Consider the following 23,034-nt stretch of genomic DNA (forward strand, 5'->3'; position numbering starts at 1 on the left):
TAACTTCGTTCGTTACGCCCTGTCGGTAGGTATATAAATGATTATAATTTAAATTCTGCGTTAGAGGTAGAACGGTCACCAGATTGCATCAGTGACTTTCGTTTTTAGTGTTGTTTCTAAGCCTGGAATGGTAGACGTGAAGAGCGTCCAGTTTCGAGTGTTTGCTATAAAGAACTCGGAAAAGTCAGACGCTCGTGTGAGACAGAGTTTGAAAAGGTCTTTGTTGTGAGTCTCCATTTGGCCGTCTGGTCAAATAGTACAATATCCAGATTTGCGGAGAATTCACGAGTGACAGTGGCCTAATAATGGACTGCTTGCGAACGCGTGGGTAGCCATATTCGTCGTCAACGTTCTGGTCAATTACATCTGGCCAGAAGGGACGATCGCCTTATATCACCAACCACCCATTCACATCTGGCCTACCATTTGAGTGCATGTTAATGTTTGTGTCATCTCACATCATTGGTCGTAGTCCATCAGTAGGTGGAGTACGAATTTACCGACACATATTTAGGCTGTCGCTGAGACCACAACACAAAAAGCTGCGTCTAAATGGTGTCGTTACCGCGATGCATGGGCTGCTGTTGAATGGCATTTTATTGTGTTCTGTCCTGCCCCAGATACAACTGGTTGGGAGAATGGCAGCGACGTGGAAAGAAATCGTATTCCTACAGTGCTTTAGAGATTCACAGCAGTGTACTGTTGATGCAGTGGTGTGATGAGCGTTGGATATGGCTTGAAGTCGCGACTGGTAGTGACTGAGAGGGCTGTCATGACACAACGGTACGTCACGGACATCCTGGGTCGTCTCTCATCCGGCAGTATGACACCGGTATCTGTGGACTGTCTGCGCGATGTTGGGTTACCACCTTGCCCAGCAAGATACCCAGGTCTGTATCTGATAGAAGATATATGGAACTAGTTTAGACGTCAAATGTGTCATAGCGCCAGGGTCCAGGATTTCAAGGACCAGTTACAACAGTTGTGAGCCAGCTTGCCTCAGGGAACGATGCATCAGCCTTACGGCAGCACTCCCAACTGAATCAGTGCATAGTATATCCGGTTAGGTCAGATGCGGTGCAACACTGTCCTCATAAGTGGGCCCATACTGCGATTTTTTATTTTATTTTGTTTATTTTTTTCCAGTTGACTCGATATTGTATTCACCGAAATGCTCTGTCAAACCGTGAACTTTCATTTCGTTTCCCCTTCTGGGTGCTTTACTTTCTCTCAAACATCTGATATGTATCAGTCATCTTAGGACCATTGGTAAGGAAAGTCTTCCTTTGGACTGGCTAGTGTACTCGACAGTTGTTGCTTTAGAAAGACCTGAAAATGGAGCGTGATGATAGCGATGCATCTGGCAAATGTTCTCAGCTGTAAACTTCACGAACCCTTAATTATATTTGTAAGATATTTTGTTGAAATAGATTTTGATTCAGAATGCTTTTAGAGGGACTGGCAGTATGACCTTCGTTACTGAAAACACATGCTAGACAGTTGAATACAAGAATGCCCAATGCGACATTTATTGCAGGTACGTGAGGGAGGAGATAGAAAATTCCCCATTAAATGTTTTGACTGGTCTGATCTCAAAATGTTGGAAGACTGATGAGATTGTTGTCACAAGGTGCCTTTACTGTCTTAGTGGAGATATTCTAGCTAGGGAAAGTTACGAAACTTGCCACTGAAGAACGATTTATAAGCCTGCTTTCTTTGATGCAGGGTAACGGCCTTGCCGCAGTGGATACACTAGTTCCCGTCAGATCACCGAAGTTCGCTGTCGGGCGTGGCCAGCACTTAGATGAGTGACCTCCGGCCTGTCATACGCTGTTGCCATTTTTCGGGGTGTACTCAGCCTCGTGACGCCAATTGAGGAGCTACTCGACCGAATAGTAGCGGCTCCGATCAAAGAAAACCATCATAACGATCGGCAGAGCGGTGTGCTGATCACAAGCTCCCCCTATCCGCATTCTCAGCTGAGGATGACACGGCGGTCGGGTGGTCCCGGTGGGCCACTTGTGGCCTGTAGACGGAGTGCTTTTTCGTTGATGCACATACTTTTCTTAGCACACAGAATGTCAACATCAAACATGTTCCTTGAGCTAGACAAAACACCATTATGCGTTGCGCTTGCTCTGAGTTTTACTGAGCAAATGTTAGACGCCATCGTTTGAGAGTCGTTTACCTTTATCACACCACCGATCAATACGGTACTATATGTGACTTTCTAATTGTTCAAATGTATGTGAATTCCCGAGGAACCAAACCACTTGGGTCACCGGTCCCTAGAATTACACAGTACTTAAACCAGCTTATGCTAAGAACAACACACATACCCAATGCCCGAGGGAGGACTCGAACCTCCGGCTGGAGGGACCGCGCAGTCCGTGACGTGGCGCCCTTAGCCAAAATGGTTCAAATGGCGCTGAACACTATGGGATAACATCGTAACTAACGTAAGGACATCACACATATCCATGCCCGAGGCAGGATTCTAACCTGCGACGGTAGCGGTCTCGCGGTTTCAGACTGAAGCGCCTAGAACCGTTCGGCCACAGCGGCAGGCCGCCTCTAACCGATCGGCCACTCTGCGCGGCGACTCTCTAATTCTGCTGCTCATGACTGTACAGTGTATTTGTAAAGTGTACGTCACACTCTTTACTACGCATTTTCTTGGAACTGCGCACTCTGGTGTAGTTATTTAATTAAGCAACAGTTCACCGACGGAATTTATTTATCCTTTGTTTACCGAGCAAACCTCAGCAGCATACCGAGCGAGGTGGCGCAGTGGTTAGACACTGGACTCGCATTCGGGAGGACGACGGTTCAATCCCGCGTCCGGCCATCCTGATTTAGGTTTTCCGTGATTTCCCTAAATCGCTCCAGGCAAATGCCGCGATGGTTCCTTTGAAAGGTCACGGACGACTTCCTTCCCCATCCTTCCCTAATCCGATGAGACCGATGACCTCGCTGTCTGGTCTCCTTCCCCAAACAACCCAATCCAACCCAAAAACCTCAGCACAGTATCTATCCTACCCCACCACCAATCCCCTCCACCCACAAAAGTACTTTCTCCAGATGCAGTGCTGATGCTGGAATTTCGATAGTCCAAACAAATAAAGCATTGCAGTTTATACATTGTTGATGTGGCGGTTTGAGCTGCCCCATAATATTTCTGTCTCTGAAGTCCATATATCTAGCTCCCTGATGTGTGGACACGTTGAATGTGTTAATGTTTTCGTCGAGAAAGTCTGAGCAGAAAAAACGGGTCCGCAGCGGGAGAGCGGTTTCTAGGTCAGAGTTGTCGGAGGGAGCGGAACTGGCGAGGAACTGCGGCGCGGGGGAAGCCGCGGCGCTGCGGTCGCCCTACCTGCCGGCTGCGCAGACTATGCGCGGAATTTCTCGGCAGCCGGCAGCACAGAGTGTGGGCGGGCCGCATTCCGCGAGTTTGCGCCCACGCCGTGATGCGACACGGCGTGCTGTCGTTACTGGAGCTCCGTCCTGGCCGTCCGCCTGCTGCCGGCAGCTCGGCGGGGCTCCTCTGCGTACCGTCTATGATGCTAGTGCTAAGGTTAGCGTGGCACCTCCTAAGACCACTGATGTGTAGGAAAACAGATCAAACAAAACTAACAGGAAATACGGAATATACACTTAGAAAGGTCCATGAACGGTTTCTTAGAAGTAGATACCTTAGGGGTTGCGAAGCAACTCAAATCGCTTGATACGGGCAAGTCTCTAGGTGCAGATTGTATACCGATTAGGTTCCTTTCAGATTGCGCTGATACATTAGCTCCCTACTTGGCAATCATATACAACCGCTCGCTCACCGATAGATCTGTACCTACAGACTGGAAAATTGCGCAGGTCGCACCAGTGTTTAAGAAGAGTAGTAGGAGTCATCCATCTAACTAAAGACGTCGGTTTGCAGTAGGGTTTGGAGCATATACTGTATTAAAACATTATGAATCACCTCGAAGGGAACGATCTATTGATACGTAATCAGCATGGTTTCAGAAAACATCGCTCTTGTGCTCTTTACGCACGAAGTAAAGGTCGCTATCGACAGGGGATCTCAAGTTGATTCCGTATTTCTAGATTTCCGGAAAGCATTTGACACCGTTCCTCACAAGCGACTTCTAATCAAGCTGCGGGCCTATGGGGTATCGTCTCAGCTGTGCTACTGGATTCGTGATTTCCTGTCAGGAAGGTCGCAGTTCGTAGTAATAGACGGAAAATCATCGAATAAAACTGAAGTGATATCAGGTGTTCCCCAGGGAAGCGTCCTGGGACCTCTGCTGTTCCTGATCTATATAAATGTCCTAGATGACAATCTGAGCAGTTCTCTTAGGTTGTTCGCAGATGATTCTGTAATTTACCGTCTAGTAAGGTCGTCCGAAGACCAGTATCAGTTGCAAAGCGATTTAGAAAAGATTGCTGTATGGTGTGGCGGGTGGCAGTTGACGCTAAATAACGAAAAGTGTGAGGTGAGTTCCAAAAGAAATCCGTTGAAATTCGATTACTCGATAAATAGTACAATTCTCAAGGCTGTCATTCAACTAAGTACCTGGTTATTAAAATTACGAACAACTTCAGTTGGAAAGACCACATAGATAATATAGTGGGGAAGGCGAGCCAAAGGTTGCGTTTCATTGGTAGGACACTTAGAAGATGCAACAAGTCCACTAAAGAGACAGCTTACACTACACTCGTTGGTCCTCTGTTAGAATATTGCTGCGCGGTGTGGGATCCTTACCAGGTGGGATTGACGGAGGACATCGAAAGGGTGCAAAAAAGGGCAGCTCGTTTTGTATTATCACGTAATAGGGGAGAGAGTGTGGCAGATATGATACGCGAGTTGGGATGGAAGTCATTAAAGCAAAGACGTTTTTCGTCGCGGCGAGATCTATTTACGAAATTTCAGTCACCAACTTTCTCTTCCGAATGCGAAAATATTTTGTTGAGTCCAACCTACATATGTAGGAATGATCATCAAAATAAAATAAGAGAAATCAGAGCTCGAACAGAAAGGTTTAGGTGTTCGTTTTTCCCGCGCGCTGTTCGGGAGTGGAATGATAGAGAGATAGTATGATTGTGGTTCGATGAACCCTTTGCCAAGCATTTAAATGTGAATTGCAGAGTAATCATGTAGGTGTAGATGTAGACGTTTGATTTGGCCCTTGGGCGGGTGTCACGAACGGACTACAGTGAACAACCCATGAAGACATGGCGCAAAGTCTACTTACTAAGTTTTAGGAACGAGCCTTAAGTGATGAATTTAAGAATATTCTACAACACCGTACCTGTCGCTTCCGTAGGGATCGCAGAGACAAGACTGCATTAATTATATCGCGCTCAAACGTTGTTAACCAAAAATGGTTCAAATGGCTCTGAGCACTATGCGACTCAACTGCTGAGGTCATCAGTCGCCTAGAACTTAGAACTAATTAAACCTAACTAACCTAAGGACATCACACACATCCATGCCCGAGGCAGGATTCGAACCTGCGACCGTAGCGGTCACGCGGTTCCAGACTGAAGCGCCTTTAACCGCACGGCCACACCGGCCGGCTGTTGTTAACCAATCTTTCTTCCACGAGTTACTAGAATTATGGATGGTACTCTCTATCATGCTTGAAACGAGTGGTTAAATTCGCAGGACAGAACCGTAGTTGGAATTGTGGAAAGGGGCCAAAAATGAGTGGCTGTCAGCTACACTCGAACACATATAACTTTATTTAGTTGCCCAAACATTACAGCGCAAATTTCCGAACTAAATTAGCGGCTGAATACGTCACACAATCTTATGGCTTAGGGGCACAACCTCTTCAATTTTTAAAAGGGGTGGAGGCCCGTGATTGAAAAACACAACTACAATAAATTTTCAAAAGGCAGAAAGCGCAAGGTTTTATCCTTAAATAATATTTCAAATGAGGCTGAAGGCCAAACAATCTAAGACTTGACAAGTAAGGAACTATAATTTTAAAACGTCTGAAGGCCCATTATTTAAAACCCAACTAAAAGTATACAAATTCAAACCATCGGGTATGAGCTATTAAAATACACAATCAAACGCCGATAAGAAAATGCAATACAGCCAAGGGCGAACAAAAGTTTCCGCGGATCGGTCTGCACTCGAAACATTAACGTTGCTTAGGGGAGACAGGTAGTCGGCCCAACTGTGTCCGATCCGCCGGCAACCCAACCAAGAGACAGTCAACGGGCGCACCGACAGGACTACTTGCTTTCCATCCGACCAGTACACAACGAATTCCAAAGCCAAAAAGTAAAAGACGTAGCCGCCCACAACTAAGTATGCATAAGCTGTCAAAACTACACACACGTGTTGGACAGCGACAACACGGTGAGGAAAGGACACTGCCTGAATTTTACGTCAGCGTCCAAGGCATGTAACCAGAACAGTGACGGCCACAAGGCAGAAAATTTCGCTGGTTCACTTGGACTTCAAATAACCAAAACACAGTTAAACTCCACCGGATGGTGGCCAAACTTTCGCCAACTCGCTGTTGGTCACGGGAATACCCACAACAGCCAACAATGAAATCCAACGGCACAATGTGAACAGACTGGCTTCGGTAATTAAATCACCACTCAACTTTGATGTCCCGGATCGGTGAGCCACGAACCTCGTAGCAATCGGAACAGCTCCCACACACTCAGACACTGCGTAGGCACCTCCAGCGGGCCCGGCCCACAGGCAGCGAAGAGATTTACTGGCTGATCCACACAAACCGACCGACTGCCGCACACTATAAGTAAACTATAAGCACCAGACCGAAGATAGTACAAGGTGCGAATATCGATGCACACCGCTACACACGTAGAAAGAGGAAGAACCACGGCATAACCGCAATAACTTCGGGAAACCAAACGCAGAGTAACAGTCAAGGTTTAAAACAACACATAAGCCGGGGCCAGCACGGCTCAATGCTCTTTATAGTGGTTTGCTCAGTATGGATGCTGAAGTATACAGAGATAGACGTGGATGTAAAATATCCAAATGGTGGAAGTGTGCATTAATAGGAAAACAATTATCACGCAGATGATTTACATTTACTCCGATACAAACCGTAGCTCTGTGCTCCTTCCGCTTCACATTCTGTCCTTCACATGATCCTTACAATACGTTTATTTGTATATAGAGGACAATAATTACGTTACGTATTTTTTAAGCAGGTGCGTTTCTCCAGGCCTGATACATATTGAAAGCGCCACGCCACTGCATCACAGTGCCCCGCTACAGGAGACAAAATGGAACAGACCAAACTTCTGATGAAAGTCAGATGGGTATATCTAAGACTACCTCTCATATACAAGCAGTACCTGGAGGAATGGTCAGCATTCAGGCATATGGTAGGAACGATTATTCGAAACGAAAAATGTATTACGCATGGACTCTAAAATGCATCTCATAAGAGCTACGAACATTTGTTCGGTAAGAGATCTGTTTCACAGCAGCGTAGATGGACAAGTGTTGGTATTTCCCAGGTTTCCATTTCAGAGCCCATTTACTGTATTCCTACAAATTTTTTTGTTCTTTCGGTCCGTACTATTACCTCTCAGAAAATGGAAAGCAAAGAGCTAGCTGCAGAGGAGATTTGTTTCACAGCGTCGAAAATGAAAAAGTGCTTATAGCTCCTAAGGTATGCGTTTTATAGCGCATGTTTTCTAGACTTTCTCTCTTTGGATGGTGGTGGTTGTAATATCCACGATTAATGATCATTCCTCCTGGGACACCCTGTTGTTGTTGTTGTGGTCTTCAGTCCTCAGACTGGTTTGATGCAGCTCTCCATGCTACTCTATCCTGTGCAAGCTTCTTCATCTCCCAGTACCTACTGCAACCTACATCCTTCTGAATCTGCTTAGTGTATTGATCTCTTGGTCTCCCTCTGCGATTTTTACCCTCCACGCTGCCCTCCAATGCTAAATTTGTGATCCCTCGATGCCTCAGAACATGTCCTACCAACCGATCCCTTCTTCTAGTCAAGTTGTGCCACAAACTTCTCTTCTCCCCAATCCTATTCAATACCTCCTCATTAGTTACGTGATCTACCCACCTTATCTTCAGCATTCTTCTGTAGCACCACATTTCGAAAGCTTCTATTTTCTTCTTGTCCAAACTAGTTATCGTCCATGTCTCACTTCCATACATGGCTACACTCCATACAAATACTTTCAGAAACGACTTCCTGACACTTAAATCTATACTCGATGTTAACAAATTTCTCTTCTTCAGAAACGCTTTCCTTGCCATTGCCAGTCTACATTTTATATCCTCTCTACTTCGACCATCATCGGTTATTTTACTCCCTAAATAGCAAAACTCCTTTACTACTTTAAGTGTCTCATTTCCTAATCTAATTCCCTCAGCATCACCCGACTTAATTTGACTACATTCCATTATCCTCGTTTTGCTTTTGTTGATGTTCATCTTATATCCTCCTTTCAAGACACTGTCCATTCCGTTCAACTGCTCTTCCAAGTCCTTTGCTGTCTCTGACAGAATTACAATGTCATCGGCGAACCTCAAAGTTTTTACTTCTTCTCCATGAATTTTAATACCTACTCCGAATTTTTCTTTTGTTTCCTTTACTGCTTGCTCAATATACAGATTGAATAACATCGGGGAGAGGCTACAACCCTGTCTCACTCCTTTCCTAACCACTGCTTCCTTTTCATGCCCCTCGACTCTTATAAGTGCCATCTGGTTTCTGTACAAATTGTAAATAGCCTTTCGCTCCCTGTATTTTACCCCTGCCACCTTCAGAATTTGAAAGAGAGTATTCCAGTCAACATTGTCAAAAGCTTTCTCTAAGTCTACAAATGCTAGAAATGTAGGTTTGCCTTTTCTTAATCTTTCTTCCAAGATAAGTCGTAAGGTCAGTATTGCCTCACGTGTTCCAACATTTCTACGGAATCCAAACTGATCTTCCCCGAGGTCGGCTTCTACCAGTTTTTCCATTCGTCTGTAAAGAATTCGCGTTAGTATTTTGCAGCTGTGACTTATTAAACTGATAGTTCGGTAATTTTCACATCTGTCAACACCTGCTTTCTTTGGGATTGGAATTATTATATTCTTCTTGAAGTCTGAGGGTATTTCGCCTGTCTCATACATCGTGCTCACCAGATGGTAGAGTTTTTTCATGACTGGCTCTCCCGAGGCCATCAGTAGTTCTAATGGAATGTTGTCTACTCCCGGGGCCTTGTTTTGACTCAGGTCTTTCAGTGCTCTGTCAAACTCTTCACGCAGTATCTTATCTCCCATTTCGTCTTCATCTACATCCTCTTCCATTTCCATAATATTGTCCTCAAGTACATCACCCTTGTATAAACCCTCTATATACTCCTTCCACCTTTCTGCTTTTGCTTCTTTGCTTAGAACTGGGTTTCCACCTGAGCTCTTGATATTCATACAAGTGGCTCTCTTTTCTCTGAAGGTCTCTTTAATTTTCCTGTAGGCAGTATCTATCTTACCCCTAGTGAGACAAGCCTCTACATCCTTACATTTGTCCTCGAGCCATCCCTGCTTAGCCATTTTGCACTTCCTGTCGATTTCATTTTTGAGACGTTTGTATTCCTTTTTGCCTGCTTCATTTACTGCATTTTTATATTTTCTCCTTTCATCAATTAAATTCAATATTTCTTCTGTTACCCAAGGATTTCTATTAGCCCTCGTCTTTTTACCTACTCGATCGTCTGCTGCCTTCACCACTTCATCCCTCAAAGCTACCCATTCTTCTTCTACTGTATTTCTTTCCCCCATTCTTGTCAATTGTTCCCTTATGCTCTCCCTGAAACTCTCTACAACCTCTGGTTCTTTCAGTTTATCCAAGTCCCATCTTCTTGAATTCCCACCTTTTTGCAGTTTCTTCAGTTTCAATCTGCAGTTCATAACCAATAGATTGTGGTCAGAATCCACATCTGCCCCAGGAAATGTCTTATAATTTAAAACCTGGTTCCTAAATCTCTGTCTTACCATTATATAATCTATCTGAAACCTGTCACTATCTCCAGGCTTCTTCCATGTATACAGCCTCCTTTCATGATTCTTGAACCAAGTGTTAGCTATGATTAAGTTATGCTCTGTGCAAAATTCTACAAGGCGGCTTCCTCTTTCATTTCTTCCCCCCAATCCATATTCACCTACTATGTTTCCTTCTCTCCCTTTTCCTACTGACGAATTCCAGTCACCCATAACTATTAAATTTTCGTCTCCCTTCACTACCTGAATAATTTCTTTTATCTCGTCGTACATTTCATCTATTTCTTCATCATCTGCAGAGCTAGTTGGCATATAAACTTGTACTACTGTAGTAGGCATGGGCTTTGTGTCTATCTTGGCCACAATAATGCGTTCACTATGCTGTTTGTAGTAGTTAACCCGCACTCCTATTTTTTTATTCATTATTAAACCTACTCCTGCATTACCCCTATTTGATTTTGTATTTATAACCCTGTAATCACCTGACCAAAAGTCTTGTTCCTCCTGCCACCGAACTTCACTAATTCCCACTATATCTAACTTTAACCTATCCATCTCCCTTTTTAAATTTTCTAACCTACCTGCCCGATTAAGTGATCTGACATTCCACGCTCCGATCCGTAGCACGCCAGTTTTCTTTCTCCTGATAACGACGTCCTCTTGAGTAGTCCCCGCCCGGAGATCCGAATGGGGGACTATTTTACCTCCGGAATATTTTACCCAAGAGGACGCCATCATCATTTAATCATACAGTAGAGCTGCATGTCCTCGGGAAAAATTACGGCTGTAGTTTCCCATTGCTTTCAGCCGTTCGCAGTACCAGCACAGCAAGGCCGTTTTGGTTAATGTTACAAGGCCACATCAGTCAATCATCCAGACTGTTGCCCCTGCAACTACTGAAAAGGCTGCTGCCCCTCTTCAGGAACCACATGTTTGTCTGGCCTCTCAACAGATACCCCTCCGTTGTGGTTGCACCTACGGTACGGCCATCTGTATCGCTGAGGCACGCAAGCCTCCCCACCAACGGCAAGGTCCATGGTTCATGGGGGGTGGGACACCCTGTATACGCATTATCATCTTCTGTCACCGAAGACTGGTTTGATGCAATTCTCCATGCTAGATTGTCCTGTGCATGTCTCAGTTACGGAAACCAATGTACCTAAATGTATCTGTTTGAACATGCTTACTGTATTCAAGCCTTTGTCCTGTTTTTACCGCCCCCCCCTTCCTCCCTCCACAAAAAAATGTTTAAAATGGCTCTGAGGACGATGCACTTAACATCTGTGGTCATCAGTCCCCTAGAACTTAGAAATAATTCAACCTAACTAACCTAAGGACATCACACACATCCATGCCCGAGGCAGGATTCGAACCTGCGACCGTACGTAACGTTGTTCTTCAAGCATATGAGTTCACTGTCCAAAGTGAATACCACAGCAGGTAGCTTCGACAAGCTGTTTTAATGTGCCGTTGAACTCCAGTGAGGGTGTTTTGGATGTTCTTCAGACCCATATTGAAAGGCACAGTTGTTCTAGTTGTAGAAGTGTAGAACGGTAAACTGTTCTCTGAAGAAAATTACGTGATTTTCAGCCTTTCGATGGCGAGTTTTGTAAAGGTCTGTCTCAGTTTCGAAAACTTGGACATCGGCGACATCCTTGTGCTTATGGTAGAGGACGAGGTACTCGCCAGGTTGTTGCGTCACACGTGGCGGGGATTTCGGCGTTCTCAATTCGACGATGGCGTCCTACTGACCTGCTGTCGCTGTCAGCGTTGCTGGTTCGTTCTCTTCAGCTACCATTTGGAAAGAGTTCGTATGGAGCAGCTCGACGGCCTGCAGGCGACGGTGCCTTTGGCGCTCTGGAAGCCCCGTGCTTTGGTGGGTGTGTCATTACTGGAGGTAAATCGTTGCGATAGTGGCGTAACTCGCCTGCGCGAGGATGCATCCACAGGAGTAGCTTTGCTGGCTTGACAGTTGCCGACTTGATTGATGAGGACCAGCAGAAAAGCAAAGCCCTGCCGTGCGAGATCAAAATAATTATCCACGGCGGCTGCCGATAACTGGAAGCATATCCAATATTCATAATCCTCTAATCCTCTGGAAATCCTCTTCCATAGCTTGTCTTGTCATAGTGAAGCAGCAAGGGGGGGGGGGGGGGGCTGGCTGCAGTCTGCTGCGTTTGCCCGACGGGCAAGAGTCCAAAGCCGTAGACCGGCCGATTGCTGGGCATCCTCCTGCGGGGCTGCAGGAGAAGCATCTGTCACTTTCGGCTAACGCGCTCAAGTGTAAAATAGCTATCCGATTGACGCTAGCCGAGATTATTCTACAAAGGTTGGGCCTGAAGCGAAACGACCTGCCATTAGCAGTGGGAATGACGTCAGCGTCCAAGAAATGAGAGGCCGCGATCATCACAAGCAAAGCTATAACACCTAACATACACGACTTACGCATTTTTTTATGGCAGTTGCACGTTCAGCGTGGCGGATTGCTAAGCAAAGGGGCCCGGGTTCGATTCCTCATCGGGTCGCAAATTTTCTCCACTAGGGAACTTGGTATTTCTTTGCCCTTACGGTCGCGTCATCATGACTGACATTACACTAGTAAGTTGGCTGAATGAGCGCTGCCTGAAAGCCAATAAGATGAAAAAAAATCTCGCCACATCCTTCCGACAGTTGAGGAGTACTACTGACGATATATCAGCTTCCTTGATGCTGCTGGTTTCTCTCTCTTCTGTTTCACATTGAAACATTAGGGCTCCTAAGAATACTTTAATTACGTCTGGCGCCACTTGAAGATATTTCTGCGGAGTCATGTCGGCAAATCTCTTAGAATTTTTTTTTCTTTTGAATGTCATTTCCATTAGCCTCGGAACAGGTGCTCATATTCTGAGATATGTCACGTCCACGTGCCAAAGGACACTAATAAATTTCCTCGTGACGGAATATCTGTCGATATGTATTCATAGAGGGGCATTGCGGGAGGACAAGGCAATTCGTTCGACGCTGCCCCAGCGTATTATCAAATTTTGCGGCACCATAAGGAATATAACCTGCCAGATACCTGAAACCTTCTGCTGAGCAGTCAACATTGCTGACATAGCACAGGCTGCAGGAGCCTGACGACGGAAATTGTGCCGGCCAGAGTGACCGTGCGGTTCTAGGCGCTACAGTCTGGAACCGAGAGACCGCTACGGTCGCAGGTTCGAATCCTGCCTCGGGCATGGATGTGTGTGATGTCCTTAGGTTAGTTAGGTTTAATTAGTTCTAAGTTCTAGGCGTCTGATGACCTCAGAAGTTGTCGCATAGTGCTCAGAGCCATTTTTTGAACGGAAATTGTATTTCTTCTTACCCATCCGTCAAGGACATTGCATCATGCGTATCAGGCAAAATTCTTCAAAAAAGGTCTATGACAGGACCTAGTGTTGGTTGCCTTCCAGTCACTAAAAGGGAGTGTTCGACACTGGAATGTCATGAGCATTCTGTCCCAGCAGCAACAAACGCAGTCGGTGTTTCACTTTTTTCGAAGCAGGGTGCTGATAAAAATTACCAGTACCTCTAATCTGTGAAAACAAATTTTCTAGGCACTCGTGGTTCAGTCATCCTGTTAAAATATACTTAGTACCCTGTGACAGAAGGTCAAAATGAAGGCTAAATAAACAGTTAATAGATGTTAGGAATCGTTTCTGGACCGGCAGTAGTTGCTTTCCGTCGCCAATCTGATTTACCTCATAAAAACAAAACAAAAAAATACATTTTGTCAATTTCTGAAGCTGCTCGTCAATTCCGTAAGCAATCGCTAATGTCTTTGTCGACATTCTATGTGGATTCAGAACATCAAATGAGTCATTCACAACCTGAACCAGTCAGCCGTTCAGTCTTTCTTTGTCAACATATAACTAATAGCCTGAGACATCGTTCGAAAAATGTTGTACTGCTAGACAGATGTACTCGCTGACCTCTCTACCTTCAACACCAAGTCCAAACTATAGCATAAGCTGCGACATCTTCGCGAAAAAACAGTGACCCGTATATGTAGTCTGATGTGGCTTTCAGGTTAGTAACACCCTAAAGCTACGAATTAAACATAAACTGAAAGGGAACTATGATAAATTTGGTGGCTTTGGAGTATACAGGATTGACTGCAGTAATTGTGACAAATATCATAACGGTCAAACAGGCCGCTCTTTGAAATTAAGGTTTAAAGAACATTCACAGCCACGAAACAAAATGGCTTTGGGACAGCGTTTAGCTAATACTGGTCATTCCATAGGGAGCATTGAGAATTGTATGCGTATTCTTCACAGAGTGGAATTTGGCCGTGTTCATCTTTTGTTAGAGGTGCTTGAAACTTATAAAGCAAAAAATAGAGAATCAGCTAAACTGGCCAAATGACTTCGTACCCACTGCCTACTTTGTTTTATTTGACATTGTTTGAATCCAATAACTGCTTTTTTTTCCTTCATTGTAATTTTAATCACCTATACAGGGGGCTGGCAGCAGCACATTACGCTGCTCTTCAGCCTTAAATGGAACAATAACATGACAGAGGTGAGACAGACAATACAAAAAAACGGCGGGCAAAAAATGGAGATACAAAAAAAACAAGAAATATGAAGCGTTGGACGATAAAAACACTAACACTCGTGGACACGGCGCACAAAACACGGAGAACGGCGATGGCACAGGTGAACAGTGGAGTCGTAACTGCACGAAACGCAAAACGAAGCACACACACGAGATACTGATGTCGATGATCTCCGGCGCGCGAATGTTCACTATGCGTGTGCGAGTCCGGGGACCTGCCAAGAGAGGAGGAGGAGGAGGAGGAAGGGGAGTGGGAGAGCGAGAGGGGAGAGCAGAGACGCCACGGGAAGGGGCGAAAGGGGGGAGGGATGAAGGGTGGAGGGGAAGCCCGGGGGAAGAGGGGTGGAGGGAGGGGACGTGGGAAAAGGAAAGAGAAGGGAAGGGAAGAGAAGGGAGGGAGGGTGCCTAAAGGAAAGGACACCGGAAGTGGGAGGTGGGGCAGGGTCAAAGTTGATAGGAGGGGTAGATGGAGGGGAGGAGGACATCATCAGGGAGGGGGAGCTGGCGGAAGCCACCTTGGGAGAGGGTAAGGAGGGTGGAGAGATGGAGACCGGGTGGGACGTGCGAATACAGGCGCGGCAGCGGGCGGGGGTGGGAGAGGATCGGGGAGACGAGCGGGTGAGGATTATCGAGTTTGCGGGAGGTGTACAGGATCCGCATCCTTTCAAGGAAAAGGAGGAGGTGGGGGAAGGGGATGAGATTGTACAGGATCCGCGTGGGTGAGGGGAGACGGATGCGATAGGCGAGGTGGAGAGCATGACGTTCAAGGATTTAGAGGGATTTATAAAAGTTAGGGGGGGGTGGAGATCCAAGCCGGATGGGCATAACAAATGATAGGGCGGATGAGGGACTTATAGGTGTGGAGGATGGTGGAGGGGTCCAGACCCAACGTACGGCCAGAGAGGAGCTTGAGGAGACTGAGTCGGGAACGTGCCTTGGCTTGGATTGTCCGGAGGTGGGGAGTCCAGGAGAGGCGACGGTCGAGGGTGACGCCAAGGTACTTAAGGGTGGGAGTGAGGGCGATAGGACGGCCATAGATGGTGAGATAGAAATCAAGGAGGCGGAAGGAAGGGGTGGTTTGGCCTACAATGATCGCCTGGGTTTTGGCCAATAACTGCACGCCTCTGTTATACATAGTGTATTGATAAGTTCCCCTAGTATTGAGCGCATCACATATTTACTTCGTTTCCATACGTTTTACGCATGACTCTAGTATGTTCTTGTTCCTTCTCTATTCATTTCATAGATTGCATTAATCAGATAATGTGGTTCATCCGCTGTTACGGAATTTTATAATTCTTTTCTTGCAACGGAGTGCCGCAAGGTACGAGGGGCCCTCTGCCGGTCACGTTCCTTCAATAACTTCCCGCCTGTGCGGTATTCTGGTGTTTGCGCTAACAGAGGGAGCTGATTATGCGGAGAACATTGGTTTCTTTTATTTGTGGCTCCTTTAGCGATTTGTTTTATAGTTGTTTAATATTACCCGGTGCACTATCAACGGTGTTTAATATTTATGGCATTATCTAGAATATTGGCACTAGAGCACATGTCAACTACTGTTTCTTAACTCTTCCTCTTTTTTAACAATATTACTTTTGTCGCGTTCTTCTTTTTATGGCTTTTTATTACTGTAATGCCTTTTATACGTTATAAGCTTATTACAGACTTCAACTGTTGTATCCCCCTTTATTTTCGCTGTTTCAAAAATGGTTCAAATGGCTCTGAGCACTATGGGACTTAACTTCTGAGGTCATCAGTCCCCTATAACTTAGAACTACTTAAATCTAACTAACCTAAGGACGTCACACACATCCATGCCCGAGGCAGAATTCGAACCTGCGACCGTAGCGGTCGCGCGATTCGCTTTTTCAATTAATTTTTGAAAACTAATGTGTGCCGACATTAGCGACATCTGGAGAACTTACAACACAACCATCTTGTGGCTACTGTACGGCAGCTTGTTTTAAACAGTAGCACTACTGACAAAATGAGTCGTACATGTGATGTTATTTATATGTATTTGACGATGCTGGTGCTGATTCCGCATTGAACATTTGACGATGCCACAATGGCTGCAGTACATTAGGACTTTGTTTTTATGAAACAGGTATGCCTCTTCATACTTAAAGCACACAAATGTAAATTTTTTCAGTACTATTTTTCATTATGGTCTATGTATTGTTCTTAAGCTGTACACATTTTGCGAGTGTATTTATGTTTTTTCCCATTTTTGCTGCAGATCTGATGATGGTCATTAAAGACCGAAACCGGTAACCTGTTAACAAAAAGCTTGTGACCATAGACGTAAATTAAAGGAAACTTCAGACTATGGCAGTCTGGGGCACATTTTAATTACTGCATAATCTAATGATAGCATTTTCTCAAATGGCACTTCCGCAGCTACTTTCCGATTGGAAATCCTTATGCTACCGTAAAGAAAGGAGTTTCGAAGTAATTTGTACATGTGAGGGACATTTGGAGACACCCCCAAAAATTTTTGCAAGGTCCTGTGGATGCGGGAAACATGAATTGACGTGGTCAGTATACAGTTAGTACCCCGCCCCCCCCCCCCCCCCCTACACACACAGATTTTTCGGCTGACTGCGGTAACACTATAATATACATTATGAAGCGAGTAAGCCATTGGGTTTATCAACGCCGGCGTCAGCTGAATACCAAAGATATAAAATATCGGCTGCTTCCATCCATAAGAAAGTTAAGAACCATAACAACAAGAATGTTACTGTGGGGCCTAAAACACGATCCTGCACTTCAACAAATGTAACACTTCCATCAACGTTCATTTCACCAAAAGCAACACACACTCGCCAACAGACACACACACACACACACACACACACACACACACACACGCACGCACGCACGCATGCACATACTCTCTAGACGGCAGAAAATGCCAATCCCTTACCATCCATCAAATGAAACACATGAATCAACATTGTGAAGATCATCACCTTGAAGTTGAAATACCAGCGAGTTAAAAATCGACTTTGTTTCTCCAAAAAGTTTTGCACTTCCTACACAAACCACGAATTGTCACTGTTTTGCATATGTCCTCCATTTTTCAGTTGGCTTGCACCTTTCAGCTGATTTGAAATTTGGAGAAAATTTTTGTCGGAACGTCCTTCAGTTTATTAGATTCTGCGTTATTTGTAGCCAATTGACTGCCTTTTGTCTATAACGGAAGGCCGTAAGTTTCTCAATCAAGTCGCTCTCTCAGTTTCAAAACACCGCACATATTTTCGAGATTTTGCACTCGGTTCCTGGGCTGACACAGTTTTTAATCTCTGAGTTTAATAAGTCAGTTAACGTGAATTTGATCGACCTCCAATTTCTTTGTTATCAAGTTGGGTTTAGTAAGTCGGTTAACATAAATTGATCGACCTCCAGTTGCTTTGTTGTCAAGTTCTCAAACGTTTAAAGCGCAGGTTTCAGACTTACTCTTGCCTGAAATATGTATTCCTTACATCAACTGGAACATTCATACACAGTATAGCTTCGGGTTTGAGAACTTCTCTGGCAGGTATATTTAACAGCTCTGCTCGCGAGTCCGAGGCATCATCATCTGATTTAAAACAACGTGAACAGACAGTATCACACTAAAGTGGTCTTTTCGATAACAACTCACTATCGACCTTGATGAAGTTTTATGTCCCAGGCGAACTGATGGTAGGTACTTCCAGTTCCTTTCAGCTTCATGCTGTAAGCCAAGCAACAGGCGACAGGACATTCAAACATCTTTGTCGTAAAACACACGAAACGAATCAAAATTTTCGAGCGCACACACACACTGAATCCAAGCTTACAAAATAATAGTAGGTTCCGTGCTGCTACAGCCACGTACTTCAACTGTGACATCATGCGCTTTCCCACACGGTCAGCACATTGCATTCGGGGCCCGTCTGCTGCTAGCAATCGGGCCACAACTTACACTCAGCATACAGGGTATCCGCGTGGCCTTGGACTAACACGTGACTTGCGCAGGAAGAGAGTAATTGGAATTGCAGCGCAGTTGATGATGCTCGGCTGGTGCCTCTGACAGCGCCAGCTAAAGGATGGTTTGACAAGATGCGCGCTTGTAGTGATGGTCATGGTGTTGACAAGCATGATGTGCATGCGCCTCTTTGTATTAGTGGATTGCCCGTCGCATCTACATCTCTGGCGGCAGACGCCTGCAGTCACGGGTGTAGTGCCTATAGCCCGAAAGGTCGGATACTATACTGTAGTTCCTCAATGTTCAGTATACTGCTAATTCCTTCCAAACAGATCCTGTAATTCTTCTTCGCATACACAGACGATAGCAACGTCACCTGCGAATCTTACCGCTGATATCCCTTCATCCTGACTTCTAATGCCATTCCTGGACGTTTCTCTTATTTACGTCGTCATTTATTCGATGTACTTCTTTCTCGGTCTTCCATTCCTATTGTTCCCTGTGGGGTCTTGCAAATATTGCATATTACCCACAGTTCTTTTTGTCTCATAGCTCTTCTCCTATAACTGTGAAAATTTTCCAGATTGAACGTTTTTTCTGAGTCGAAAAATCTCATGAATGTGTCTTGATTTTTCCTAAATCTAGCTTCCATTGTCATGTACATGGTCATAAATGCCCTTTGGTGCCCTTACTTTTTGTAAGCCAGAACCGATCGTTGTCTGAGAGATCCTCTGCCTGTACATTCACCTACAGATACAACACCCCAGCGCGTCAATATAGCTTCATCCGAAGGCACGAAGTTCATGGAAGTTTGATCGATGAATCGAGAGCCGACTAATGTTGGTTTCGCAACTGCCTGGACTAAACATTCCTCATTAGTCTAGTGCCTAAAATACGAACTATGGCACTTCCATTTAATTAACTTTTGGAACAATGGGCAGTATTCATTCGACGGGTTACCTCGCAAATGTGCGCAACACAAAGCGCTCTGGTAATTAAATCGTACGCAAGCAGTAAGTAAGATGGGATAGCAGTCCTATATTTTCATGAACAAACAGAAAATTTTGGACGCTGACGCATGTCGTAGGCCTTGCTCATCATTCCAGTTATAGAGCAGGTATCAGATAAGACACTAGCATTGGGTCTACAATCGTCTGAGGATAAGCCAAGCCTTCACAGAAGAATGAAGGAATAGGAAGATACCCACAGTCTATGGCTGAAAGCAAGGGGAAACTATGGCCGTAATTTTTCCCGAGGGAATGCAGCTTTACTGTATAGATAAATGATGATGGCGTCCTCTTGGGTAAAATATTCTGGAGGTAAAATAGTCCCCCATTCGGATCTCCGGACGGGGACTACTCAAGAGGACGTCGTTATCAGGAAAAAGAAAACTGGCGTTCTATGGATCGGAGCGTGGAACGTCAGATCCCTTAACCGGGCAGGTAGGTTAGAAAATTTAGAAAGGGAAATGGATAGGTTAAAGATAGATATAGTGGGAATTAGCGAACTTCGGTGGCAGGAGGAACAAGACTTTTGGTCAGGTGAATACAGGGTTATAGCCGGCCGAAGTGGCCATGCGGTTAAAGGCGCTGCAGTCTGGAACCGCAAGACCACTACGGTCGCAGGTTCGAATCCTGCCTCGGGCATGGATGTTTGTGATGTCCTTAGGTTAGTTAGGTTTAACTAGTTCTAAGTTCTAGGGGACTAATGACCTCAGCAGTTGAGTCCCATAGTGCTCAGAGCCAGTTTTGAATACAGGGTTATAAACACAAAATCAAATAGGGGTAATGCAGGAGTTGGTTTAATAATGAATAAAAAAACAGGTTTGCGGGTAAGCTACTACAAACAGCATAGTGAACGCATTATTGTGGCCAAGATAAACACGTAGCCCACGCCTAGTACGGTAGTACAAGTTTATATGCCAACTAGCTCTGCAGATGATGAAGAAATTGATGAAATGTATGATGAGATAAAAGAAATTATTCAGGTAGTGAAGGGAGACGAAAATTTATAGTCATGGGTGACTCGAATTCGAGAGTAGGAAAAGGGAAAGAAGGAAACATAGTAGGTGAATATGGATTGGGGCTATGAAATGAAAGAGGAAGCCGTCTGGTAGAGTTTTGCACAGAGCATAACTTAATCATAGCTAACACTTGGTTCAAGAATCATGAAAGAAGGTTGTATACGTGGAAGAATCCTGGAGATACTAGAAGGTATCAGATAGATTATATAATGGTAAGACAGAGATTTAGTAGCCAGGTTTCAAATTGTAAGACATTTCCAGGGGTAGATGTGGACTCTAACCACAATCTATTGGTTAGGAAGTGTAGATTAAAACTGAAGAAACTGCAAAAAGGTGGGAATTTAAGGAGATGGGACCTGGATAAACTGACTAAACCAGAGGTTGTAGAGAGTTTCAGGGAGAGCATAAGGGAACAATTGACAGGAATGGGGGAAAGAAGTACAGTAGAAGAAGAATGGGTAGCTCTGAGGGATGAAGTAGTGAAGGCAGTAGAGGACCAAGTAGGTAAAAATACGAGGGCTAGTAGAACTCCTTGGGTAACAGGCGAAATATTGAACTTAATTGATGAAAGGAGAAAATATAAAAACGCAGTAAATTAAGCAGGCAAAAAGGAATACAAACGTCTCAAAAATGAGATTGACAAGAAGTGCAAAATGGCTAAGCAGGGATGGCTAGAGGACAAATGTAAGGATGTAGAGGCTTATCTCGCAAGGGGTAAGATAGATACTGCCTACAGGAAAATTAAAGAGACCTTCAGAGAAAAGAGAGCCACTTGTATGAATATCAAGAGCTCAGGTGGAAACCCAGTTCTAAGCAAAGAAGCAAAAGCAGAAAGGTGGAAGGAGTATATAGAGGGTCTATACAAGGGCGATGTACTTGAGGACAATATTATGGAAATGGGAGAGGATGTAGATGTAGATGAAATGGGAGATACGATACTGCGTGAAGAGTTTGACAGAGCACTGAAAGACCTGAGTCGAAACAAGGCCCCGGGAGTAGACAACAGTCCATTAGAACTACTGACGGCCTTGGGACTGCCAGTCCTGACAAAACTCTACCATCTGGTGAGCAAGATGTATGAGAGAGGCGAAATACCCTCAGACTTCAAGAAGAATATAATAATTCCAATCCCAAAGAAAGCAGGTGTTGACAGATGTGAAAATTGCCGAACTATCAGTTTAATAAGTCACAGCTGCAAAATACTAACACGAATTCTTTACAGACGAATGGAAAAACTGGTAGAAGCCGACCTCGGGGAAGATCAGTTTGGGTTCCGTAGAAATGTTGGAACACGTGAGGCAATACTGGCCTTACGACTTATCTTAGAAGAAAGATTAAGGAAAGGCAAACCTACGTTCCTAGCATTTGTAGACTTAGAGAAAGCTTTTGACAATGTTGATTGGAATACTCTATTTCAAATTCTAAAGGTGGCAGGGGTAAAATACAGGGAGCGAAAGGCTATTTACAATTTGTACAGAAACCAGAGGGCAGTTATAAGAGTCGAGGAGCATGAAAGGCAAGCAGTGGTTGGGATGGGAGTGAGACAGGGTTGCAGCCTCTCCCCGATGTTATTCAATCTGTATATTGAGCAAGCAGTAAAGGAAACAAAATAAAAATTCGGATTAGGTATAAAATCCATGGAGAAGAAATAAAATCTTTGAGGATCGCCGATGACATTGTAATTCTATCAGAGGCAGCAAAGGACTTGGAAGAGCAGTTGAACGAAATGGACAGTGTCTTGAAAGGAGGATATAAGATGAACATCAACAAAAGCAAAACGAGGATAATGGAATGTAGTCAAATTAAATCGGGTGATTCTGAGGGGATTAGATTAGGAAATGAGACACTTAAAGTAGTAAAGGAGTTTTGCTATTTAGGGAGTAAAATAACTGATGATGGTCGAAGTAGAGAGGATATAAAATGTAGACTGGCAATGGCAAGGAAATCGTTTCTGAAGAAGAGAAATTTGTTAACATCGATTTAAGTGTCAGGAAGTCGTTTCTGAAAGTATTTGTTTGGAGTGTAGCCATGTATGGAAGTGAAATATGGACGATAAATGGTTTGGACAAGAAGAGAATAGAAGCTTTCGAAATGTGGTGCTACAGAAGAATTCTGAAGATTAGATGGGTAGATCACATAACTAATGATGAAGTATTGAATAGAATTGGGAAGATGAGGAGTTCGTGGCACAACTTGACAAGAAGAAGGGACCGGTTGGTAGGACATAAGGCATCAAGGGATCACAAATTTAGCATTGGAGGGCAGCGTGGAGGGTAAAAATCGTAGAGGGAGACCAAGACCTGAATACACTAAGCAGATTCAGAAGGATGTGGGTTGCAGTAAGTACTGGGAGATGAAGAAGCTTGCACAGGATAGGGTAGCATGGAGAGCTGCATCAAACCAGTCTGAGGACTGAAGGCCACAACAACAACAACGAACACCACAAAAAGAACACTTCATAACCTGGACGTC

The sequence above is a fragment of the Schistocerca nitens genome, chromosome 1, assembly GCF_023898315.1.
Source record: "Schistocerca nitens isolate TAMUIC-IGC-003100 chromosome 1, iqSchNite1.1, whole genome shotgun sequence".
NCBI classification, from domain to species: domain Eukaryota; kingdom Metazoa; phylum Arthropoda; class Insecta; order Orthoptera; family Acrididae; genus Schistocerca; species Schistocerca nitens.